A 25332-nucleotide genomic window follows, 5' to 3' on the forward strand; every position below is an offset into this window, starting at 1 on the left:
CAGCTCTGAACAGCTCCCTCCCTAGTGGACTTCAGAAGGAGACTCAAGACGTAGATTTTCGACTGAGATATGGCACCCTCAGTGCCGAGATACCCTTAGGGGTGATAGTGGTGTGGTTTACAAATGCTATGATTGATTGACTGACATGTTAGGGCAATTACCTTTTTGATTTCAAAGGTAAATTGTGCATTGGTAGTGTTCTTTATATGTAAAGTAAGGTTTTGGAAATATCTACAGAAAGCCTGATTACAATAGTAATAACTGCATTGTATTGATGTGTAAGGATATATTTTAAGGAATGTTTGAATTATTGGCTGTTCATATCAATAACTATTTGTTGTGTGGCAGTAGGTAGGATTTTTTTCTTTACAATTGTTAGTAATTCTGGGTATTTGATGCTTAGCTTATTTGTATAACTGCATAAATTGGTTTTATTTTAGTATTTTGATTCTGCCCATGAAATATATAACTCTGGGTAAAAGGTGGCAGATAAGATACTACCCATTCACTAGGTGGTGCACTGTACTAGAGTTAGTGTGCTATTTGTTTTGCAATAAACAATAACATCTTTTTTCATTATTTTTATCACCATTGAGAATAAAGTTCTGCTTGTGCAGTTATTTTTAGGTGGCCATGAATATCTATCTTCACAAAACTTATTTTTGTTCTTGTGGTTTGCTGTACAGTTCTTCTGCTACTCAGAATTAATGTTTGTAAGTGTGATTTAAAGGCAGCTATCTCCTTGCTTTCTTAGGAACGGTAGAATTTGATGGCCTGATTTATATTTTGGCAATATGTATACTCTGTTGGAATAGTGATGGAGAACAAGTGCCATCAAGATAAAGGTCCACCCTCCAAATTTAAAAGCGGGCAGACATTAGGTTTAATCACCGCAGAGACTACTCCATCGCTGCTGTGATTAATACCCTCCGATGGCCCTGTGGAGTAAGTATCATCAGAGGCATACCTCTAACTCCACCCACCTAATTTACAATGGCAGAAGTAGAGGTCGGTTTTCACTGACACTCATCTTCAGGCAGACACTGTAAGTAAGGGAAAAATAAATATGCCCCAGGGGTGGGGACTCCCAAGGTGAGAGAAGCATATGTATTTTTTATTTACATAAAGAAAATTCCGCTTCAGGATTTCCTTTTTGAAAATAAAAACGAAAGAGTTTAATGCAGGGCTCCATCATGTTGACAGAGCCCAGGACCAAAATGTGAACAGCATTGACAGGAACTGCCATGATGGCTGTTCTTGCCAATGCTTTAGAAATGATTGCCAGCTTGGTGGTCATTTCTAAAATAGATGTGCAGCACCTCCATGGGGGTCATGGAGTAATTTACTTAAAGGAGAAATGGGCATATAGGGCCTGATTACGAGTTCGGTGGATGGTTTTACCCATCCACTGAACTTCCAATGGGGAGGTTGCTGCCAATGTGGCTACCTCTCCGCTGGGCCCATTACGAGTTTCTGGCTAGGTCTATAGGTGGAAACCTGAGTTTCCACCCGCCGGCCTAGCACGAAACACCCTACAGCATTGTCTCCAGCTCCTAATCGAGCCAGCGGCAAAGCTGCAGGAGACAGTGAACATTGCAACTGTGCATGCCAAGTGCACCCCTTCTCTGCTAGCCTTTTAATGGCAGTGCTACCACCATGAAATCGCTGGCAAAGAATTAAGTCATAATCCTCAGGGCAGCGCTGCTTGCAGCGCTGCCCTGGCGGCTCAGGACCGCCACAACCGCCAGTCCACCGGGATCTCTGATCCTGGCAGTGCTGGCGGTCCGACCGCGGCATGATGGATGTTATATGGAGCTTAGACCGCCAAGTTCGTAATGAGGCCCCCAGTCTTTTAAAATTGTTCTTGTTGGTGCTACAGAGCCAGTGCTTGTTTTATTTAAGACTTGCACTATATTAAAAATGTGTACTTCAGTTATATGAAGACTAGGCCTGGGTGGACCTTGCAGAGTTCTGAATTCTGTGGTGAGGGCCAAAACAAAAACTCCCCAAGCTTCCATGGAATTCCACCAGCAGATGCCTTGTTTTTTACATATAGGAGCACAATGCACGTTCTTGCACTGAAAAACAGTGCTTGAACACGCCACGTGGTTTTCATATGTGCAACTATTTTGATTTCTTCTGTTTATGTGCATGGTTCTGTGACCCTATATTGAATCCACCCTTAATCTTTTCAATCCGCCACCTATTTAATTCATCCACCCTTCATTTCCCCTTTTACATCAGTGTGAGTCTTTGTGTTTGTGTATTTTACATTTTTGCAGTTGTTTTTTAGTTTTTTATGACTTTTGGTACTTTTTTGGTTTTCTTTTTACTTCTTTAGTTTTTCCTTCCTTCTCCTATTTCTTCACTTTTTTGCGACCCAGCACCATGGCGGAGTAGGGCGGAAGAAGGAATGGCAGTGCCAGTGCGGGGTGCAGCCCCATCCAATTTTTTCCGAGGCGGAGATGGCAGTCGACAGGAATTGACACACCGCTGGGCGGACATACTGTACAAAGAGCTGGACCTGCTTGACCTGCTGGGCGTCGAGATGTTAAGGCTTGGTGAGTAAATATTTATTTGTTATGTGTATCCTGCAAAGCTACTTTTTTTTCAAATGGCATGCTGCTCACACTAAGAGGTAAGTTAAGTTTATGTTACAATGAATATTATCTGATTCAGTTTGAGTTAGCCTGGTGCTCGAGGCTACCTAATCGTAATCATCGGGGCTCGCGTGGGCTGCTTATTTAGGAAGCCATGCAGACTCCTGTGTCCTGTCACTAAAATAGTGATAGTAGTAGTAAGCAATATCAGTGAGTTAGTGTTCCCTGTGATTTTTTATGTAGCTCATACAGTCCCAATTGCAATCTCCCAGTGATGTGTAGCATGCATCTATGCATTGAAAAGGGAGACAGAGTTGGCCCATCAAAGTTGGTTGAGAAGCAAAGATTATTTGTTGCAATGCATTAGTAATTCCAAATATAGTTTAGGAAATTTGGAATAGGGCTAAAGCTTTGGAAATAATCAGGTCAGCGTGATACTAGTAATATAGACGATTTGATTTGGAAAAGAACAATGTTACTGCATTTGCCTTTGCTTGTCAAATTACTTTTTGGGAGATTAACTGTACCACAAATCTATTTTTTTATCTTCTTTATTTATTACCTCAGCACCCAAAGGCAAAAAGAGGGCTTCAGAGGTGGGTCAGGGAGATGGGGTGCAACCACCAGTGCGGCAGCTGGCAGATCAGCTAACCCCAGTAAGTCCTCCTGTTATAGTATTATTATTTCTCTACATTTTACCTTTTCCCATTTAGAATAATTTTACCTTTTTTGTACTGTGCCTGTCTCCTTTTTTAACTACTTATCTCCATTCTATCTAAGGCTTCTTATATTCTTCATATCCCTGCATTATCCTGTTTTTTTCTATATTTCATGTTTCTGAAGCTGACCTCCTCCTGTTTGTACTAAACTGTAGCTTTCATCTGCTTTTTTCAAAAGCTTTCCCTCTCTCTTATATGTCTTGTGGACTTAGACTATAAGACTAAGAGAACAGATTTTAGGACAGTTACTCCACTGTGAAGATTGCATGCCCAAGTAACCTTTTATATACATGTATGTTGAGAAGGCTTCCTTTTTCTTGCTCATGCTCAAACAGTAAAATGAGAGAGTGGCCATGGTCATGGTGGATCCCCCCAATGGTGTTTTGTATGTATTATTCATGTATACAGTAGTATACCACACCAGCAATTTCGATGACAGTGCAGCATGGCTGGAAAGTAGTATGAGAACAGTCCTATAGCATTTGCCAACCAAGACCTCACCATATGTCCTTGATTGACCAATTATGACACCCCTTCATTGTAATTCAGTGACTTAGCTCTGCCTCTCCATTACAAAATGTTTGTGGTTGCCTTGGCTTGACTACCTGACTTTTCTAACATAGCTAACAAACAAAATGCCTGAAGTGAATTATAGAAGAGAACAGAACAGTAGTGATTCATTGCAGTTGTATTTTGTTGAAATAACAAGGGGGGGGGGGTGTTATCTCACATCTAAAATGTGTAACTTTTTTTCCTCCCACACCAACCACCAATGCCAGCCCAGCAGCAGCACCAGTGAGCCAGACTTGGAAGTGGTTGAAGGGGGGAAACGGTGACACCAAGGACAGGCATTGGTAAATCATATTGCTTGCTTATTGACAATTATTATTATATTTACTGCAAGAGCAATGCTTGTGAACCTCCTGCTTTAGCAGCTATAGCGTGGGTTGAGTTCTTAATGGTGTCTTCTCTCTGCAACACAGCAGAAAAAAGCTCATAATGAAGAGTACAAATTATGGGTTAATGGATTAGGGAAAGAAGGATAAGAAGGATGGACATTTAAAGATAGGATGGGTAAAATGGTATATGAGTGAAAGGATTTGTGGGTGGGTGAAAGGATGCATAGATGGGTGATAGGAGATGCATGGGTGGGTGAAATGATCGATGAAAGGGTATATGGGAGAAAGGATGCTTCGGTTGGTGAAGGTTGGATGGGTAAAAGGATGCTCCGGTGGGTTAAAGGATTGGTGGATAGGTAACAGTGCGTGGCTAAATGGATGGATGAGTGAAAGGACGGTTGAAAGGGTCAATAAGTGAATGCAGGGCTCAATGGGTAGATATATGGATGGATGTATTAGAATGGTGAAAGACTAAATGAGAGAATGTAAAGCTTAAATTGTGGTATCAAAGGGTAAATAGAACAATGAAAGGATAAATGGATAAATGTTTGGATGAAGAAATAAGGGAGCTCTTCTAGAAAGGGACATGTTCACCTGCTTTGCTTGGTTATCAAAAGCTTTGGTTCAAAGTGAGGGGTATTTTAATTTTCTGTCTACTCCCTGAACTCACTGTATTTGTTAAGGAAGGCAGACATGTATCCTCGCATCCATCGTCATTCATCACCTCCCTGCACATGGCTTTTAGTCACCCATTCCATAGTCTAACTGCAGCATGGTTCAATTCAGCAGTACAACAGCATTGTCTGTGCATGGTGCATCTACTTCAGTTAATGCAGCATTTACAAAGTTTTCACTGTATTGCAAACTGAAAACAAGGTGTTTTCCTTCCTTTCCAGGGCCCACTAAGTCACCTATGTCATACTGTTATGCAGGAGTGAAATGGACACAATGATGATTCCCAACTTCCTTATGAATCAAGCAGACTCCAGAAAAAGTCACGCCTGACCCAATGGGACAAAGGGACGGACCTTGAGCAGGACCAGATCAGACTTCCTTTGTGAGATTTCAGGTGTCTTTTCAGGTTTCTGTAAATGTAAGAACAACCTTTACTATTACAATACTCAGGCAAACAGTTTTCCCAATTCTAAGTAATTTAAGCTGGATTTACCTAATGTCCCTTCTCTCTTTCTTCCGGTGATGGTTCCTGTAGGCCGAAATGGCTATGAAATACTTCTAGAATAAATTGAAGATAATTAGTTCTGCAGGTAATAATTGCAGATACATGTAAGTAATACCTACCTAAGTGCATTGGCTAAGTGAGCCTAATTGATCAAACATCAGTCTTTTACAGAATCAAGGTTCAAATCAAAGGTTCCTAAGATAATTCTGCTTTTGTTGTCCTGCAATTGTAAACATACAGTTTTGTATTAATCTAGCTATGAGTCACTCTGCAACAAGTAAGTCTGTGTATGCACTAACAGCTACCTTAATATGAATCCTCGTTTATATTTACACAGATGCTGCTGGAAGCAATAATAAATATATATTTTTTCCTTTGAACAAAATAGCAGCAAAAATAAATGGTTGACTTTGCCATTCCTTTCAACAAGATCCTATCAGATAAGTAATTGTCTCTTGTCTTTTCAAAACAATTCACAAATGTTACCAATGTATCAGCTGTCTGCTTAAAATAATGTAATTTATTTTATCTTTTGCAGGATTCCATGGATGCAAAGAACAGAGGCAGGGAAATGGCTACTTTGACGAAGGAGGAACCCGCCATACGAGGATGCCAAGCGTTCTGAGAATGTAACAGGAGGAGTATGAGGATTCCAGCACAGGTGAGTACAGGGGGAGAGAAACTGATAATGAGTAGTCGTCATGGTGCAGCGAGTAGCATTAAAGGCTACACGCTCCACCTCAAAAGGGCCTCCCGTGTAATGTGTGCAGTGCCCAACAACCTCCTAGTACTTTAGTATTTTATTCTTCACTAGGTTTTGGCCCAACCAACCCCCAAAATTTTAAAATGCCTTTTTGACATGCGCCTCATTTCTCTGGACAAGTGATTTATATTTCATGGCTACCATAACGGATTCATGTCTGTTCAAATTTTTCCCTTTTGACATTCGTCAACTACAGTGAGACATGTGCGGGTAAAAAATATAGACCTGTGACTTGTAATCAGACACTTCAAATTCCAATGGCCCTAGGGGATGAGTAATGTATTGCTTCTGTGCCACTCTAATTTTAAACAGGTGTTTTCACAGAACACTGTTTACAATGTGTCTTTTTTTCTTTCTTGATATAGCTACTCCTGGTGGACCATCTACATGCCAAGAGATAGCAGCTGGACTGTGGTGCCAGAGGCTGGAGGCCATCCGTTCAGAGTACCAGCTGCTTTCAGCTTTGCCGGAGGAAGAGGATGAGGCAGGTGCCTTGCCTGCAGATCCCTGTTTCTCCAACCAGCCTCCCAGCGACAAGAACATTGGCAGCACCGTGGCCAGCTGGCAGCCGCAGTCCATGTCATACCATTGCTGCCCTCCCCCCGCTCAGTCTATATATTCTAGCACTGCATCCTACAACATCTAGAGTGCCTGGACCACAGGATGGCACACATATAGGGAACCCTCGACGATCTCTGTACCCATGTAAAGTTAGCCCTCTTTGAGCTCCTTTTTAATTTTTTTTTGGTGGGAGTGACATTTGTTGTGGGTATAGAGGGTGGGAAAGGGAGCTGGGACCGAGGTTTGACTTTGGACTAGTAGTTTTAACATTGTTTGGGGACGGGGTGAATTGTTTGAGGAAAGAGGTAGGCCTGTTGTGGGTGGAAAGGGTGGGTTTTATAATTGTCAAAAAATAAAAGGGGATTCATTTATTTTACTTTATTTATGCCTCAAATCTTTATTTTGGTGTTTTACTTTGTACTGGTGTATTTTACTTTAGCCTGTTGTGATGCTCTACCTTGAACTAAGAGGAAACAATGCCAAAGAATGCAGCACTCTCGGTTTAATTACAGATTTTTTTTATGCACACCCAGATATCAAATAAAACCACACACAAATATAAACATGAGCGTTTAACTTGAATGCAGTAAAACACATGTAAATGCCAAAATACTCACAGCAGTTAAACAATGACAGACAGAAAATCTGCAATACATCACAATGAATATATGCAGTGAATACATATATATATATATATATATATATGCTAGATAATTAAGAATTAAAATGTATCACCATGGGGGTTGAATTCTTCATCCTTGCAACATCAAGCTGAGGAACCCTGGACGGCTGAGTCAGGAGGTCTTCCCAGCGTGGGACCCTGAACCATGAGTCCACGTTCAGACAAGCTCCTTCTGCCTCAGTGCCAAGTTTCCCATCCCTATATACCTTAATCAAACTCAAGAGGAAGATTCTGGCAATTGCCCCCTCCCTTCGGTTGTGAAATTCAAGCGTTGGCTGTACTCAGTCTGTATCGAAAACACACAAAGGAATGGGCCCTGCCCCAATGCACATTCCAGAGACAGGAGCTGTACATTTCCTTGATGAAAACATTCCCAGGCTGAGACTCTCTTATCAAGTCTACTTTCCACATCCCCCATGTTATGTTCCTGTGCTTTGCAACCCTGGCACAAACACGTTCTATGAGGAAAACAAGCTCAGGGTGGAAAAACCCTGCAACATCAATGTGATGGCCCCTGAAACTAAGCACAAAATGGAGTCAGTGGTCAAGATGGACTCGTGGTCAAATGCAGATAGCATCACACCTGTGGATTCCCTTTGCTTAATTAAGCGTATGCCAGTTAGTTATACCCTTGTCCCACTACCCTTTGTAACTATATTGACCCCTAGGGGGTGATTGTCATTGCCTATATTGCCTATAGCAACCTACATACACACAAGCAATGTCTTAAGTAGAAGTTAGTTACTAAGTAAACTATTTCACTTCACTCCATAGTTCTCTTATCTGAATAGATGAACCAGCTGCTACCTCTCTCAGTATTCTTACTGCAGGGTTTTAGAAGGTGCCATCTTATGGTGGTGGTAGTAGTAGCAGGCTGGAATGCTAACAGGGAAGATATCACAAGCGAGGTTCCACTCCCACCTTGGTGAGTTCTAACTGTAGGAATAATCCATCACAGCCAACTAGATATATATAGAACAGAGCTAGTGGGCTATATTTTTTATATAATAACTTTAGAAAGACAGAGTCTAGACTATCACCATGACACAACAAAGAATACCAGATATGATAACAAAAAGCAGAAATATAAAGTTTTTTTGAACAATGGGGAGCTAGTATTTAATTCAAACTAAAGTCATGAAAGCCTCACATCAGGAAAAGTGGACTCAGAGCCAGGAGTGGAGTGGACAAGGTTATGGGTTTACCCAACAGAACAAAAGTCCTGAATGATGATGTTGACAAATTATACGTAGGTGGGTAAATGGGGCCAGTGTGGGCTATTGCTCAGGTAATAGAGGATCCCACAGTGAGTTGGTGTTGCTTTCACCACATCCACCCCTCCTAGTTTGCTATCCATTTGTGATGTAAAATTAAGTCACACCTCAATAAATCACACAGAGGGAAGAAGGCTAAGGGTTAGATGAATGCATGGGAAAGGGGATTTGGGGAAAGGTACACAATGACGATATTTATCCGGGAACTCAGCAGCACACCATCATCAATCTGTTGTGGAAGGAAATGAAGGAAAGAGCATCACATAGTTCAGTTAAACGCATTGCAAACAGTCCTTCATCCCCAGAGACCCAAGACAGTATATACCTAAATGTTCTGACATTTAGGTTTGAAAAATAGAAATCATGAAGGGGCGAAGTGAACCCACACAGTTCTAAAACTTATGCTGGCTTAAAGAAAGATGATTATGTATTGCCAAAGTGGGTGGTGCATCTCCATCTGCCACTCTTGGGTGCTTGGCTGAACCTGTCTGATCGGTAAGCAGGAGTGTTGCGCTTTCACCTTTCGATCATGCAGGAGAGGAGAAGGCCTGCGGATTGAAAAACAGAAACTGTGCTGTAGGGTCACGGAGAAGGATAGAAGAAAGGTGATCTTCAGGAGGAGCCAGGAGTAAACCAAGAAGACTCAGAAGCAGGGCAAAAGGAGTTATTTGTTTGAGACAGCCATGCAGCACACACACTCAGCGGCATTTCCCAAATCAACACACCTCTCTCCAGTCCACAGAGCTGAGTACTAAGACTCAGAGTCATCATCATCATGGTTTCCCTTTGAAGTTGATAACTTCCTTCTTATGGCTGTTGATGTAGTCCCGACCTTCCATCCTCTTCCTGACTCCAAGTAACTCCGTCCAAGTCCTGACCCATACAAGGTAGACCTGTAGTTCACTGCTGTCAAAGAACAAGTAGAGAAACAGAACTGGAGTGTTTTTTGTGTGTAGTAGATTTATATTTGTTAACTAAAGAGACTGATCTGGTCTCCGACAAACCAGAAAAAAGGAGTGGACCCTACATATAAACTTCCTCCTACTCCTGACTCCGAGAAACTCTGTCTCAGTCCCACCTACACAAGATAGACCTGTAGTGCACTGCTGTCAAAGAACAAGTAGAGAAACAAAACTGAAGTATTTTGTTGTGTAGTAGGTTTATGTTTGTTAACTAAAGTGACTGGTCTGGTCTCCAAAGAACCAGAAAAAAAGAGTGGACATTGCACGTAAAATTCACTAAGTTTTAAAGGGCCAATCACCTTAAAAAAACAATTGATCACCAATCTGGCCCCAAACATTGCAAATCATCAAAATCAAGTTTACTAATTATTTGAACATCCGCCCTCACTGTCTGATACTACATAAATCATCAATCATCACTCACAATCACTCAATCAGATATCTTCACTCATTGGGGCAATAGTTAGAAGTTACTTCTGCCAATACAAGGATGGTGGTAGGTTCACAATTGTATCTCCTCCTACGCTTTGAATCAAGCATCACATTGGCATTTGGCATCATTGGCACTGGCAGTCTTCTAAATCAATGATCTTCTGTGGCAGCCCTGCAAGGTAAAAAAGGATAGGCATGTGTGGGAGGCAGGTATTGTCTCCAATGTCCTGAAGGGACTGTGGAGGCTACTTCACTGTACTCTGGTCCAGTTCCAATTCGGCAGCACATGTGACTAAAAAATGGTGGGCCAGCATGAATCAGACACAAATATAATGTTCCAATAGCTTCACATTTTTTGGGGGGGCAAAAAAAGAAGTTTGACAATAAATAATCAAAAAGTACTACAGTGGCATTCTCAGTCAGGGAAGTAGAGTTTGTCCTCGAACTCAGGTGGTTCACCCAGAAGTTGGTCTGACTAATCATCCTCCTCCTCCTGTGCTGTTTCAGGAATTGTGTAACCATGTGGTATGGCAAGTCTCCAGCTTGCTGTTAAATTTGTCCAAGATGTTTGCAGCTGTATAGATTTTTCCACTGTGAATATGGCTACTGTTGCATACCACCAAACACCCCTAAAAGTATCCTCAGCCCTGAGACTTGTAGATATCTGTTGCCTAACCCCCGCAAAAAAAGATCTAGGCCCTCATTACAAAATTGGTGGTCGTTTATAAAGCGGCGGTAATACGGCCAACAAGCCAGCAGTAAAAAAAAATGAATTATGACCACGGCGGAAACCGCTCAGACAGACAGCCACTTTAACACACCGACCGCCACTGAGGTAGCAACAATCACCACGGTAACCGCCAACAGCTAGGCGGAAGACAATGTACTGCTCACTGTATTATGACAGGCCTATCCGCCACCTTTTCTGGGGCGATACCAATGACATCAAAAGCACGGCGGAAACAGAACACAGAAGTCAAATAACTCACCTCTGGAGACTCAGGGAACAACCACGACGCCATGAAGCCGGAGTTGCACATTTTCCCGATGCTCGTCTACTTTTTCCTGCATTATGAGCTGCAACGCAGGCGAAGACGACCACGGTGAGTACTGCTGCCTAGCACAGAAGGGAGGGGGGAGGAAAAAGAGAGTGACACACACACACAATACGCAACACTCCCACCCCCAACACCATACACACAATTAGATGTGCAAACATTACATATCCACCCCGTACCCCTCAGGAATAATGCAAGGACAAAATCATTGGAAGAAAGTGAGTGTAATATGATAAAATAACATGAATAAGTGCATCAAAATACAAATGTATATACATATTTACAAATGGAGGGACACTGCCCAGTCCTCAATGTCCTGAGAGAACACTGCAGGGACATCAGGTCGAAAATACACAGGCACCTCAGGGGGACAGGGAACAGGGGGGCACCTCAGCCGGAAGATGGTACAACGCCACTAGTCCTGGAGGGGGCTACATGCCCTGTGCAATGTCCTGGAGAATGCAAGGCTACAGTCTCTCTAGTGGGTGGTTTGCCCACTGCTTGGTCCTGGGGAGTGTAAGGCCACAGTCTCTCAAGTGGATAGTTTGCCCACTGCTTGGTCCTGGGGAGTGCAAGGCCACAGTCTCTCAAGTGGGTGGTTTGCCCACATGCTATGAAGGGGGCAACATGCCTTGTGCTTGGTCCCGGGTAGTGCAAGGCTATAGTCTCTCAAGTGGGTGGTTTGCCCACTGCTTGGTCCCGGGGAGTGCAAGGCCACAGTCTCTCTAGTGGATGACTTCTTCCACTGGTTCTGAAAGGGGCATTGTGCCCAGTGTGCTTCATCCTGGTAAGGATGCGGTGAGTGGATGGCTTCTTCCACTGGTTCTGGAGGGGGCATTGTGCCCTGTGATGCAGATCTTGGGGAGTGCAAGGTCACAGTCGCTCACCTGGGTGTCACACCTACAGGATTTGTAGGGTCCAGGATGCACTACAGCCCATGGAGGCAGGACTACACACTGCCCGCTAGCGATGACGGCTGCTCAGTGGTGGCAGTGGCGGGGCTGGTGTCGGGGCTGGCAGTGGTGGGGGTTGGCTCCAGCCCTTCCCCTGCAGCCTCGGAAGGCTGCTCACTGGGGCTGCTGCTGCTAGTAGTGGTGCTGGTGGTGGTACTGGTAGCGGAGCTGGTAGTGGTGGGGTTAGACTCCAGCCCTTCCCCTGCAGCCTTGGACAGCTGAACCACCATGGTTGGTGGTGGGGTCTCCGAATGAGTTCCAGCTCCAGGCCTCCTGTCTTTCCTACCTGCAGGTGCGGCCCCCTTGCCCTTCCCTTTCTCAGCTGGTGGTGCCTCCTTGCCCTTCCCTTTCGCAGCTGGTGGTGCCTCCTTGCCCTTCCCTTTTGCAGCGGGTGGTGCCTCCTTGCCCTTCCCTTTTGCAGCGGGTGGTGCCTCCTTGCCCTTCCCTTTCGCAGCTGATGGTGCCTCCTTGCCCTTCCTTGATGCTCCTGGTGCAGGCACACTTTCAGTGCTGCTGGCTGGTTCCCGGGATCCTTTCCCACCTGCAGTAGTTGTCGACACTACTGTGGCCGTGGACTGGGTGGGTGAGGTGCTCGCCTGGGTTCTGACCACCCTGGCCCAACGTGAAGGACGGGGAGGGAAGAGGTCAGCGGTGGAGAGGAAAAGCTTCTTAGGGACATTGGGGCAGGAAGAGGTTGAAGGTTTGGGAGTGGAGGAAGAGGAAGTGGTTGCAGGAGGTGTCTGTCTGCTGTGTTTGGGTGCAGGTGCATGGGCTGGATGCTGTTGTGAGGTGGATGGCTGTTTAGTGCTTGCGTTTGTGTACTTTGGGAGGAGGGTGCACAGACACAGTGGGAGAGGAAACAGGGGGCGTGTGCATGGATGTGGGGGTGGTGACTGCCAGTGAGGGGTGTGTAGTGAGTGCTGGTGATGGAGGTAGTGGATGAGGATGTAGTGCATGCAGGTGTTAGTGTACACGCTACTGGGAGGGAGGTGGACGACGAGAGGGGGGGACACAGTAGAGGCAGTGGATGTTGGTATGTCTGCATCTGGATGGTGTTTGTGTGAGTGTCTGTGGGGTGATGTATGGTGTTTGTGTTTGCCTGAACCACTCCTGTGTGGTGTCCTGTGTGCATGCTGGTCTGCCTGTGTGCTTGGGATAGGTTGAGAGGAATGGGATTGGGTTGAAGAAGTCGAAGGTGGGTGGCTAGAAACAGGGACAATGGCTGCCATCAGAGAGGAGGCCAGAGCCTGAACTGATCTCTGTTGGGCCGCCATGTCAGAGTGAATGCCCTCCAGGAATGCATTTGTTTGTTGCAAATGGCCTGCCAGCCACTGGATGGCATTCACAATGGTTGACTGCCCAACAGAGATGGATTGCAGGAGGTCAATAGCCTCCTCACTCAGGGCAGCAGGGCTAACTAGGGCAGGGCCTGAGGTGCCTGGGGCGAAGGAGATGCCCACCCTCCTGGGTTAGTGGGCACGGGATACTTGCTGAGGGGCTGCTGGGATGCCGGTGCTGGTACAGGGGTGGTGGATGTACCTGTAGTTGGGATGGCCACAGAGGTGTCCTCCACCACCAGGGAGCTTCCATCAGAGGGGGTATCACTGTCAGAACTGTCCCCTCCGGTCTCTGCCATGGTGCTCCCCTCGCCCTCCGTCCCACAGGTGCCCTCACCATCTGTGGATTCGGCCTCCTGGGCCATGTGGGATTCAGCTCCCTCCGTCGCCTGAGCCTCTGCTCCTCTGCCAGATGATGCTAATGCACAGAAGGACAGGGTGACAAAACAAAAAGGGGGGGATGAGACAAAGGATACACTTGGTCAATGGTTGCAACAACACCACCGTTGGCGTACACCACACACACACACACAGGGAACAGCCCTTCGTATTAGGCAATGCACTACCAGTCACAATGCCAGTCACCAGGCCATGGACAGTAACACCTAATGCCAATAACAGCATACCTGAGACCCACAGACCTCTGCCCAGTAGTGGATGCCTACTAGCTTTGTTGGAGGTGGTTCACATCATACCCTGCCCAACATGGGACCTACCCTGAAATGTCCAGCCTGGCCTAGGAGAACCCATAGGCACACATCCCCCACCTGGAAACCACCCCACCACGCGCAAGTAGTATATTGGGAAACTGTACTCACCCCCTTGTGGCTGCTGTGATGCCCTCAAGCCCCCATCCAGCCCTGGATAGGCCACTGCCAGTATGCGGGCCATCAGGGGCGTCAGGGTTTGATGGGCACCCATTCCTTGTTGGGAGGCCATCCCCAGCTTGGCCTCTGCCGTCTTCCTTGCCCAGCATCTCAGGTCATCCCACCATTTGCGACAGTGGGTGCTCCGCCTAGGATAGACCCCCAGGGTCCGCACATCCTTGGTGATGGCACGCCATATACCCTTTTTCGGATGGGCGCTGACCTGCAAAAATATACACATAGCAAAAGGTATCAGTCAGGCAGTCCGGCCTGTTACACTCATGTCCCACCATAGCCCTCCCATCCCCTTACACACAGACATTGCTCACCATACATGCAGCAAACAGCCCAGGGCCCTTCCATCAACCCACCCCCTACATGAGGACCTCACACACAGCATTCCATGCATTCATGCCTCATGCATCGTGCTCACAGTGCACTCACCTATTGGTCTGGAGGCCCATACAGCATTCGCTAGTGGGGTAGGACCCCATCCACCAGTCTCTCCAACTCCGCAGCGATGAAGGCAAGGGCCCTTTCCCCAGTCACACGAGCCATGGTTGGTTCCAGACAGAGGTCACAGCAGCACTTGCAGTGTAGGTCCTCTCTTGTTGAAGGTCAGGTAGCAAGTGGGTGAACAGATAGAAAATGGCGGTCAAGTCCGCGGCAGTGCGTACCGTCATCGCCGGCAAAAATCTCCATTGGCCACTGTAACCCATAGGGCCCAATGGGATCCAATGAGGAGTTGCATGGTGGTTTTTGACCGCCTCCCGCAACAGAGTACAACGTCAGCGGAATTACCTCTTTTTCTCCTGTCACTCCATACAGGAGAGGAGGACATCATTTCAGGGGTGGGGGCAGGCCTTGGCAACTAACTGCGTTACAGTACACCTAGGCACCATTTGGGCCTCTACAACAATATTGTGCTACAGTCACAACATGCAATGCAGTGTAGTGTTTGGAAATGTGGAATATTGACCAGCTACTACCGTTTGCCCCTTAGATTGCAACCGATTCGGATAAATAGGAGATGGAGACATCCCCCTGTGTACAGGCCCCTGGTGGACTTGGCAACAATGGAGGACAGGCACATTATCCTCACCTATAGACCGGACAGGGCAACAATCACAGAGCTGTGTGCCCAGTTGGAACCTGACCTGATATCTGCTATCCGTTAGCCCACTGGGATCCCCCCTCTTGTACAAGTCCTGTCTGTGCTCCATTTCCTGGCAAGTGGCTTCTTCCAAGTGACAGTGGGCTTGGTAGCAGGAATGTCTCAGCCAATGTTCTCAATAGTGCTGACCAGAGTATTGACTGCCCTGATTAAACACATGAGCAGCTACATCGTTTTCCCCCAGGTGGAGGATTTGGCTACAGTGAAAGCTGATTTCTATGCTATGGGACATAGCCCCAACATTATTGGGGCGACTGATGGTACACATATTGCATTTGTAACCCCCCCTGGAGAAATGAACAGGTGTTCAGAAATCAAAAGAGCTTTCATCCATGACTGTGCAGATAGTGTGCCTGGCGGACCAGTACATCTCCCGTGTCAATTCAAAGTATCCTGGGTCTGTGCATGATGCCTTTATCCTAGGAATAGCAGCATCCCATATGTGATGGCTCAAGTCCAGAGGCACCGGGGTGTGGCTAATAGGGGAGCCCTGGTTCCCACACAGTAGGTGTTGGTGTATGGGTATGGTGTGGGCCATAAGGGTTAGTGTGTGTCTAACAGTTCTCCCTCAATATTTGCAGGTGACTCTGGTTACCCCAACCTCTCATGGCTATTGACCCCTGTGAGGAATCCCAGGACAAGGGCAGAGGAACGTTACAATGTGGCACCTGGGCGAACACGAAGAATAATAGAAAGGACATTCGGCCTCCAGAAGGCCAGGTTTCGATGCCTCCATCTAACAGGTGGATTCCTGTACTACTCACACAAGAAGGTGTGCCAGATCATCGTGGCATGCTGCATGTTGCACAACCTTGCCTTATGTCACCAGGTGCCTTTTCTGCAGGAGGATGAGGCTGGAGATGGGGGTGTGGCAGCAGTGGACCCTGTGGACAGTGGATATGACGAGGCAGAGGATGAGGATGAGGACAACAGAAGTGCTATTATAAGACAGCACTTCCAATGACACACAGGTAAGACACTGTAATTACACTTTACATTGACAGTTTTGTATTTGACATTGTCACTGGCAGGCTGATTTTCCAACTTCTATGGCCACTTACTATACCCTTTGGGATCTCTATTTTCAGATATTTGTGTCCCACTATCGCTCCTGGTGTGTTGACTGCAGCCAACTACAGGTCATTCCTATGTAAACAATACTGTACAGTTATATTGCAGTGTTTAAAGCTTGTTAAACGAATACATTGTTAAATGATTTGACATACTCCATACTTGTATTTATTCAAATTGTGTTTATTTAAGTGCTAATGATTAGAGGGGGATGTGCAATGAGCTGGGGTGATAATGGAGAAAATTCCAGGATAGAGTCCAGTCTATTTGTATCACAGGTGCATTGTCCAAGGGGGCATAGGAAGTGGAGCAATGGCAGTTCAAGGTGGACAGGGTGACAGAGTGGGACACAAGGGTGACATTCAGGAGAGTCTTGTTTCCTGGCGGGGGTCTTGACAATGTTCTCTGGCTTCTGCCTGGATCGCAGGAACCGTTTGCGGGGTGGTTCTCCTTCTGCAGGGGGTGGGGTGCTAGTGGCCTCTTATTCCTGTGGAGGGGCCTCTTGTCTACTAGTGATAGTGTTGGTGGAAGGCTGTTCATTGTTTTGGCTAGTGTCAGGGGCTCGGTGGTGTGCCACTGCCTCCCTCATGGTGTTGACCATGTCTGCCAGCATCACTGCAATGGTGACCAGTGTGGTGTGGATATCCATCAAGTCCTCCCTGATCCCCAGGTACTGTCCCTCCTGTAGCCGCTGGGTCTCCTGCAACTTGTCCAGTATCTGGCCCATTGTCTTCTGGGAATGGTGGTATGCTCCCAGGATGTTGGTGAGTGTCTCCTGGAGAGTCGATTCCCTTGGCATGTCCTCCCCTGTCGCACATCAGTCCACCCAGCTTCCCTGTTGTCCTGTGCCTCTGTCCCCTGAACCGTGTGCCCACTGCCACTGACCCCAAGTCCCTGATCGTCATGTGTTTGTGTGGTGGCCTGGGATCCCTGTAGTGGTGGACACACTGCTGATTGACGTGTCCTGGTGACAGAGGTATGTGCCCGCTGGGTGGGTACTGTGGTGGTGTTTCTTGAGGGGGGAGGCTCTGTGGTGGTATGGGACTGTGCCTGGGCTACTGACTGTCGTAAGGTTGGTCATCCAGATCCTGGTGTCCAGAGCTGCTGTCATCACTGTGGGCCTTTCTGGGGGTGGACTGGAAGTTGCTGGCACCTCCTCTCCGGTGACGTTGGGTGGGGGACCTAAGGGGATGTAAATGCAGTGTTATTGTTTCTGTGTGTATCATCTTGTGCATGGGTGTGTTGCCCTGAATGGTTGTTATTGCTCTGGCAGCTTTATCTTGTGTGAGTAGTGATTTTGCGGGCTAGGTGATTCTCTCTAATGTGCATGCTTTAGTGATGGATGTCCATGCAGGTCTGTGATGGGGGTCTGTGCATTGGTGTAACATGCAGGGCTTGGTATTGGGAGGGGTGGGTTGTGATGGTGGGGTGTGTGGGAGGTGGTGGAGTGATGGGAGTAAGGATAAGGGTAGGGGTGTGTGATGGCATGAAGGTAGGGGAGTGATAGTAATAGAGATTTGACTTTCCAGAGTCCAGTCCTCCTCCTACTCTTGCCAGGCCCTCAGGATGCATGATTGCCAAGACTTGCTCCTCCCATGTTGTTAGTTGTGGGGGAGGAGATGGGGGTCCACAGCCAGTCCTTTCTACAGTTATTTGGTGTCCTGCTGATGTGGAACACATCTTCCCCTGTAGGTCGTTCCATCTCTTCCTGATGTCATCCCTTGTTCTGGGGTGCTGTCCCACGGCGTTGACCCTGTCCACGATTCTCCACTATAGCTCCATCTTCCTTGCAATGGACGTCTGCTGCACCTGTGATCCGAATAGCTGTGGCTCTTCCCGGATGATTTCCTCCACCATGACACTTAGCTCCTCCTCAGAGAACCTGGGGTGTTGTTGCGGTGCCATGGGTGTATTGTGGGTGCTGTGGGTGAGAGTGTGTGAGGTGCTGTGTTGGGGTGTGTGATGTAAGGGGCTTGGATGGTGCATAGATGATGGTGGTGTGTGTCTGTGGTCTTGTCTGTGGTTTTGCTATCTCTCTTGTGGCACTTGTTTGTAATGGTAAAGGGTTGTGGGTAATGTGTGTGTGTGTTTTATAGTGGTGTGTGGGTGTGGTGTGTGTATGTGTGTCAGGTGTGTGTTATTCAAATTGTCCAATGTGGTGTTGTTTTGTTAGTGTGTGTGTATTTTGAGCGCGGCGGTATGTACCGCCAATGGTTTAGTGCCATTGAATGTCCGCTGCGGTGATTCGTGGGTCATAATGCTGTGGAAGTAGTTCTGTTGGCATAACGGTGTGGGTTTTGGTACCGCCAGTTTATCACTGACCTTTGGGCTAGCGGACTTGTGTGTATGGCTGTATAGTGACGGATTGCTATGTGTGGGTCATAATATGGGTGGCGGTAATCCGCTGCGGTGGCGGTATGTTGGCGGCATGACGGTAAGTGGGATTTACCGCCAATGTCATAATGAGGGCCCTAGTGTGCAGTGATACACATGTAATCAGTTGCTTGAAAACTGGTCCACATGTCTCTTGTTAGGTGGATAGTGTGAACAGCACTTTGCTGCAAAGCTTGTCCAACCAATTGTAGCACATTGTGATGGAGTGCTGGAACAGTGACTTTGGCAAATTAGGTCTGTCTTGGAACCTTCCATTTTGAGCAGATGGATGCCACAAATTCTAAAAAACCCACTCCTTCTACAAAAGAAAAAAGGAGGAGGCTCAGTGTTTACATTTTATCCAGTTTCCCATTGTACAAATGGCGCGTTCGGTGGTTGCGATCATAGGGTTTCTCTTGTCTAAACAATCCTGTAATCCTGTAATAGTAGCCTGGATTTTCTCCTTTTCTGGGGCCACTGATGCAGGTGACTTTCAAGAAGTAGGAGGTGGTAGACTCAATGTGCATCTTGGGGAAGCCACTGCATGCTGCAGTGTCTCAATCAGACTCAATCAGAGTTTTGTGCCATTTTGAGGTCACTGAGGTGGGTGATGCTGGTGCACTACTGGGTACAGGGCTGCTTTGAGTAACAATGTCACCAACTTCTTCCTCAAGACCTTCCACAGTGATTGGAGCTGATGTGTCCCGGCTCTCCTCATCTTCACCACAACCACATTCAGCAATTTTTTAAAGGTGTGCCTCCCACCAGATTGCATAATGTTTTTGCATATGAGTCGTTTGGACTCCAGTACCATAGTGTAAACCATGTTTACTTCGATGAACACTTGCATGGCAAATGGAGCATTGCAATGTACTCCTGCGTACTAAGCGTAAAAATGTCCTAAACTGGGGAGGAGTTCTTTCTTAGTGAGCCAGTGCCAATGCAGGAAGAAGAACTGGAGGTAGGTGTCTGGGTCGTCGATTGTCTTTCTGCAGTGGATATTTCTACTAAGGTAGGTGTTGGTGTAGATTCCAGCTACGGCTTTACAAATATGGAGCTGGCGGTGCTACCTGAGCCACTTACCTCAGAGCAGATTAGATAGAGGGGTAACGCCGGACTACTCTGTGCCAGCTTCCATAACAATACCTGGCTCACTGTCATCCTCTTCCTCATCCCCTTCTATAATTCTAAGGCTTCAGGAACTTTTTTCCCTTGCCTCTCCTGGCATCTCCCATACTCATGAGAAGATGTTGGAGTACCATTCCTTTTTCTTCCTGGAGATCTGGGGTTCCAGGGCTCTAAAAGAGGAAGTTCTTGCCCGGCAGAAAGCTCAACCTCCTGTTCTTCTCTAACTTAAGAAAGAGATAACAATGCTGGCTTCAGCTGTTGTCCACTTTGCTCTGTTTCCTGAAACAATTGGATACTACTTTACAAAGTGGACAAATCCAATTCAACATCACTGCTCATCAGTGCCCCATCATTGCAGTGTCTGCCTCAATGACAGGTATGGTCTTGGGTTTAGGTTGGGGTGGTGTCATTAATGCAGGAGTGCTGTTCCCAGATTCCTCCCTGGAGGAGGTTGAAGCAAGCACACATCTCCCAAAAAAGGTTGTGGTCGGCACACCAGTGGTGGAAGCTGCCTCTTCTCAGTGGCCACTTTCTTGGCAGCACCTTTCTCTTGGGCCATCTAAAAGCTGTCAGTTGGTAGTTGCTTTGAGCTACAGAAGTGAAAGAGATTGGCGATCTGACATCATGTTGTCTGGTCAGGTGTTTTGAACAGGACTTATGATTGACAGTACCGTGGGTGATGTCTCTTCTCTTGTGCACCTAAAAGCAAACACCAAGAAAAACATTTAGTGAAACGTGGAATTTTTGCAGTTTTAATTAGTAGAGACATAGGTAGTATAATTTATGGTGGTTGGTTACTTATGTAATAGATAACAACAATTTATTTAACCACTTTAAAGTCAACCATACCACCATAACATAAAATGTAATTTCCAATCAGGATAAAGCAACATACAGATATAGCTCTTTGCTTTATGTGCATCTTCTAAAGGCGACTCCCGTGGCAGTCAGGGAGGTGCATGAGTAAATGGAATAATCCCTAAAAAAATGAAGGCTAGTGTGCACCTGGGCCAGGCAAGGTGGTGTGGGGAAATATGGTAATCATTAAAAAATTAATGATACTGGTGTGTGTGTGTGTGTGTGTGTGTGTGCAATGCACTCATTATGTGACAAGTAGGTGGTCCAGAGGAAATGGAATTATGCCTACAAAATTAATGCTGTGGTGCGGCTGTGAGTCCATGGCAGTCAGGAGGTGAAGGATCGAGGCAACAAGCAAAAAAAGAAATGAAAAATATCTAAAAATTAAAATTAAATCAAAAATAAAATAAAAAAATAATTGAAACAATTAAAATAAAAATGTAAATGACATTAAAGTAAAAAAAACAAAATAATAACAAAAACATTAAAATGGATTGCTGATGTTTGTACGGGAGTATGAGAAACCTATTGGGACTGGGGAGGCAAAGAGGTGCAGATGAAAAATGCAAAAAAATGCATGGAATATAAAGCACTGTTCATCATAATCATGTTCATAATATACATATGCTACCATGATCCTCAAACATAAAATTAAACTGATGAGCCTACATTCTCCTCAGTGACCTCAACTTTCACCTGGAAGACCGAAACGACCCCTGCTCCACAGCACTCCTCACAACCTTGACCAACATCAGATTGACCTAGAACCAACACACACGGCAGGACACACACTGGACGTTATCTCCACCACTAGCAACAGCATCAAATAAAACTTCGCCACACCACTCATATGGACTGATCACTCCATCATCCACTTCCAAATTGACAGACCTCAAGTCAACACCCCTACCAAGTGCAGCATTCCAGGCTGCAGCTGGGTCAAAATCACAGAAGCAGACTGGCTCAGCGCCCTCAGCACAGATCAACCTAGCCCCACAGACAACCTGGCCAAGGACATCCACAACCTCAATAACTAGATCCACAACTCTGCAGACTTTCTTGCACCCATCAAACCAAATAATCATAGTGGATCATACAAGTAGGCCAGCTGCTACACGGAAAACCTCTGAGACACCAAACAGCACTGTAAACAGTTAGAAAGGAAATGGAGAGACAACCACAGCACCACAGACAGAACTACCTACAATCTGCACTCAGACGCTATCACTAGCAAAAAGGAGACACCAAGAAAAAAGCACTAGAGGGCCACACTGACAAAAGCTCTAAGCTCCACAGACCTGGAGCGATGAACCAAGCAAGTTCTCATTAGTGACGGATGGCTGCTAACACTATCATGGGTTCATGTATGTAGCACGGTGGTGGCAGCATGCCATATTTTGTAGTGGTCATGACATAACCAGACCTTTTTATCTGCTATATAAGGATGAAAATCTGCAAGTAAAGGTGAACCCGAATACTAGCACTGAGATCCTGAGCACATGGATGTGTGTGTCTGGTGTCTAATGAGAGAGTTACATAGTATGATGGCATATGTCAGCCAGAGTGGTACAGGCCTGTGGGTTCCATTATAGATGCCTTTTTCTGTTCCGGTGCACAAGATGGAGGGGAGGTCTATTTCCCAGATAGTGGAAGTTATTGCCAACATTTGTTAGACTGGAGGGAAAGCACTTAGACACTCAAATAGGGAAAGAGGAGACAGGCTCCTGTTAGAAAGTAAATTTGATCCTTTAATACAGAGGGCTGATGATTAGACTTTTTGGAGACTGCCATTTGGTGGATGATGGGAGTCAAGGGAGCTAGAGTAGTTACTGTCGTGTGAAGGGTCTTTAGTGTCTCTTCCTGATCACTGTTAGGTGTGACTATGATAATCTGGTGCAGACTGCTCACACATTTTTGTGCTTCTGATGGGACCTTGCTATGAAGAGTCTAATCAATCAAGACAAAGGCTGAGTCTGGAAGACAGCCTGCAAAAGGCATAGAAAAGAAAAACAAAACTGACCCAAACTGGTTCTAAAAATGCAGGCTATGAGAATACATATCCTGTCTCCAATGCCTGTATAAGAATGAGAGCTACTAACCCACTTGCTGTGGCATTTCTAAGTTCTCTTTGGCCAGGACAAGGTGCTCCAGGAAGTGATTGGAGGACTGCTTTGCAACCAATGGTGGGGTCTACTTGAAAGCCAGCTTCGCAGAGGTGCAGGGATATCACCTGGAGTGTGATCTGGAGGAAGAGATGCTTTCCCTGTCTTAGAATGTCTGGAAAGATTTTCTGAATCTTTATTGATGTCCTATTCCTACTTTTATCAAACTGTTTAATTCCAGCATCACACTCCTAGTGATGAAGTTCTTTGAAAAAAATGTAGAACCATTCACAGTGCAATTCTTTGATTTTGACCATAAAAAGTGGCAACTTGAAAGTCAGTGTGTAACCTAATGGTGGAAACCACTATTCCACAAGCACTATGAATCTGTATTGTACTCCGCTTCCTTCGAAATAAAATATAAATCCAGTGATTTGGAGATTTGGGACTTACTCTTATGTATTTAGAAAGTATTTATAATGGGAAGTACTACTATGCATTTTGGGTTACATAACCTCTTCTTTAGCAAAATGCTTTACAATCACAATTTAGCTGCGGCTAAGTAAGAAAAGTATGTATAAATCCAAATTAACAAAATGTTCCTACAATATTCCACGTATATTCAAATACAGTACTATCCCTACTATTTTTTGGTGGATCACAGACTCCACCTGAGCAGTATATTGATAATCTCTGTAATAAAAATAATACTGAATACTTACAACATTTGGTTTTCACTGAGTCATCCAAGAAAACTGTCCAACAACTTTGTTATGGCCATAGAATACCATTGTAAATCAGCTATAAGCATACTGCCTGTTTAGATGCCTTTAAACCTTTGGGAGTCCGACTTTTGTCTTGTATGTTCATCTTCATGGTGAACTAAATGTCAGTCATTGATAACTAGCTAATTAGTCTGTCATCAGTCCATATTTGCCTAAGTCTTTCTTTCAACTCCACTACATGGTGTTAGCCCTGAAAGCCTTAGGGTGGTCTCCCCAGACATTTTGACTGCCTCCCTCCACTTTTTGGCACTGTTTTTGCTGGGTTTAGTACTCTGCGCACTTTAGCACTGCTAACCAGTGCTAAAGTGCATATGCTCTCTCCCTTAAAACATGGTGACATTGGCTCATACCCAATTGGCTTATTTAATTTACTTATAAGTCCCTAATAAAGTGCATTACATGTGCCCAGGGCCTGTAGATTAAATGCTACTAGTGGACCTGCAGCACTGATTGTGCCACCCACATAAGTCTGCTATCCCTGCAAGATAATTGTGGCATTTGAAATTGAAGGGGGTTATTCACAAACTGCATTTTGTAGTATGTTAGTAGTAGTAGTGTAAATGTATCACTAAAGTACTTCAAAATGCTAGTCACATTTATTTATATATGCAGACAGCTACACATCTGCCTCTCCTGTTTTTACTCTGGGGAGTTCTCCATATTGACTGTGGATATCTGCACACGCAAGTTTATATTTTAGTAGTAAATGTGAGAGGGACAGAGAGGAGTTGCTAGAAAAATGAGAATACTTATGACTAAACAGGATGTGTTAAGGGAGGAGTAAGGAGGAGTTTAGAGAGTGTTAAGGAGGGGTTTAATGAGGGCACCAAAACCCACCCACAAAAGAGAAAGCAAACTGCCCTTTATATTACTACAGACAAAAAATAAATATTTTATTTCTATTTTTGAGACTTTATGAAGCTCATAGCTACCCAACAGGCTTCCCAGTCACAGGAGGTTAAGCTCAGATAAAAAGGCAGAGCTAAGATAATAGGTCCTGATAAAATAGGTATGTTTTAAGTTTTTCCTGAAGCTAAGAAGATTATTCTCTGATCTGAGGGAGAGGGAGAGAGTGTTCCAGAGCTTGGGAGGAATCCAAGCAAAGGAACACTCTCTACATGTGGTTCACACTAGGAACACAGCGCTGATGCAGGCTGGTTCATCTGGGTGCTCTGTTTGACTGATAAGAAGGAATCATTTGATAGAGGTGAATGATACACAGGTCTTTACACTTGATATTCTTGCTGATGGGTAACCAGTGCAATGCGTAAGTGCTGTGGAGACAGACTGGGACTTGGGGACACCCAATAGGATATGAGCTGTTGCATTCTGAATTACCTGCAGTTTTTTGATGATTGAAAGGGAGATTCCTAGATAAAGGGAGTTCTTGTAGTCAAGACGAGATAAGATCAGGCCTTGAACCACCACTCTTTGAACTGTAACAGGCAGCCATTTAAGGGTCTTTCTGAGGGCCCGCAGTAGGCCAAAGCAGCAGGAGGACAACTTCTTGGCTGGGCAGCCATTGTAAGCCTACTATCAAGAATAACTCCCAGGC

Source organism: Pleurodeles waltl, chromosome 8 (assembly GCF_031143425.1).
Source record: "Pleurodeles waltl isolate 20211129_DDA chromosome 8, aPleWal1.hap1.20221129, whole genome shotgun sequence".
Taxonomy (NCBI): domain Eukaryota; kingdom Metazoa; phylum Chordata; class Amphibia; order Caudata; family Salamandridae; genus Pleurodeles; species Pleurodeles waltl.